This window comes from Triticum aestivum, chromosome 7B, assembly GCF_018294505.1.
Source record: "Triticum aestivum cultivar Chinese Spring chromosome 7B, IWGSC CS RefSeq v2.1, whole genome shotgun sequence".
Taxonomy (NCBI): Eukaryota; Viridiplantae; Streptophyta; class Magnoliopsida; order Poales; family Poaceae; genus Triticum; species Triticum aestivum.
The window spans coordinates 739,966,029-739,968,421 of record NC_057813.1 but is presented as its reverse complement, the minus strand read 5'-3'; positions in this window follow the sequence as shown (position 1 = coordinate 739,968,421).

Genomic DNA, 2,393 nt, shown 5'->3' with positions numbered 1-2,393 from the left:
ATATATATATATATAGAATTTCTAGTAGAACCAATCATGCATATATATATATCATCAATGTCTCACAAACCACCATATTAATTAATTCACACATACACACATGTATAGCTATATACAATTTCTCCTACATATGCATGTTGCCTTCGGAGCCAGTGGCATTAGCCTAATTGGTGCCTTCGGAGCACGATGACAATTGGAAGTGGTTTTCATGGGGGCGGTAGCGGGTAATAGAATTCTCCCTTCGGATTTATGACCTGGCCGAGCAAAAATCCCGCTATTTCCTCTTGAAGTGCTTCTACGCGCTCTGTTTCTATGAGCTTCTCCCGCACCTCTTTGAACTGTTAAGAAGGAGATCAATATGCATGTGTATTAGTTGTGTGACTAGATATCGATAATGGTGTAAAAATTGTGAATAGTGTTCTGACAAGCGTACCCATTTCTGTCTTTGAGATCTGCTCCTTTCGGACGCCATCATGTGAATGTTCTCGCAAACGCAGAATGCACACAGATCAGTCCCCTGCGCCTGCTTCAGGGCCTTTACGAGAATGGAATTTGATTAGATAAAAATTAATCAAGCATGATAATTAAAGAGATGGCAGCTAGCTAGCTAGCTAGTACTACTTAATTGCTTACCTTGGGTCGAAACCATTGAAGCTTTTGTTTCCATTCGCCGGGCGTGACGGCGATGAACCTTGCCCAAGCCCTGCCCGCCGACAAAGAAAATGAATAAAGGGGTTATTAAATAGTTCATATCATGAAATGACGAACTAAATAGGCCGAGATATATAGTTAATAATGATTGAAATTACCTATTGACTATCCCATACAAGATGTTATAGTCAGTTTTTTCTGAGATTAGTGAGTCCAGTACTTCAACTGTTCCGGCGTCAACTTTAATGATACACAAGACCCAGTGAAATCTGCATGCACACACGTTTGCATGTCTTAATTAAGCGGCATATGTAAGCAAAAACATGTAGCTAGCTAGTAGGCAAAAACAGAGAATTTGTAGTACAAGACAGTGTGACTCACTGGAAGTTGTAAGGAAGTAGTATATCTTCATTGTATTTGAGGCACTTCAAGAACTCTAGCATGCTGTCCTCTACGTTCTTTTGCTGACGTTGATTTATCTTCCATGTGTATTCATTAACGGTGTTTGGGTCAATGAACCCAATGCCAAAGCGTCCACCTTTTCTCATTTCATATATCTTCATCCTGCATAATACCACAGAAAATAATATAGTGAGGATAATTACAGGTAATGATTGATCAAAAGGATCACTACAGCTAGCTTGAGACTTAAATTATAGAAATAAATCACTTACAGACAATAGCAACTGACGATAGATTTGTCGAGTGCGTCTTGATTGTATAACTGAAACAGTTCTAAATACTCAACGGACACAGCTTTCTCATGGAAGTAATGGTCCTGCTTGACATTCACCATGAGGTACAATCGATCTGAAATCTTGGTAATGTTCATGTACCATTGATGCAATTCATACATTCTCGTTGGGAGGTTCTTGACCTTGTCTAGCGCGACCAAAGGTTGGCCCCGGACATATTTCCGTTTTATTTCATCCTCTCTAAGCAAAGGCATGGGCTCGATCTCGAAGAGTTGTCCAACAATGATGTTGAGAACTTCAGCCTGCATTATATGCTCCTCCGTTATTACCACATTGCCCACCTCGGGAACGTGCACTGTTTGCCCACAATAATATTGGGCGCGCGTACTGTCACCTGTTGTTGGCATAACAAGCGAGGGGATCGATTGCGCCGCCTGTTCTCCCAGCTGGGGAATGGTTTTCCCGCATTTTTTGGCAGCTGCTTCTTGTTTGCTCGATCCCGATGTAGACGTGCTCGCCTCCCTTTGTAGACGTGCTCGATTTAACTTCCTGATGTGGCGCTCATAGTCTGTGGCAACAGGCTTGGGAGCTGGTGGTTGAGCCATATGAATGAAGTGGTCAATCGTTTCCTCAGGCACTTTCTCCCTTGGCGGCGGTGGCGGTTTCGGTGCAAAATGGGCTTCCACCTCGGCCTTCGATATGGCTGTGATTTCCTCCTCGGACCTGTCATAAGACCTCTGCGGAAGAGGCTTGAGGCTTGGACCATATTTATATCGCTTGCCTCCGCCTGTACTTCCTGTACTACCTCGACTCGTACCGCTACGCACCATAGCTGCGGGGTGTCTCTTCTGTGATTGCTGAGGCGGCGGAGACGGCTGACGGGGCTGAGTTGGACGAGGAGGAGTGGCCTGAGGTTGTGCCGGACTTGGAGGAGGAGTGGACGTCTGACGCTGTGGCGGACTTGGAGGAGGAGGATTGTCCTGACACTTTGCCGGACTTGGAGGAGGAGGAGTGGCCTGACACTTTGCCGGACTTGGTGGACTTGCA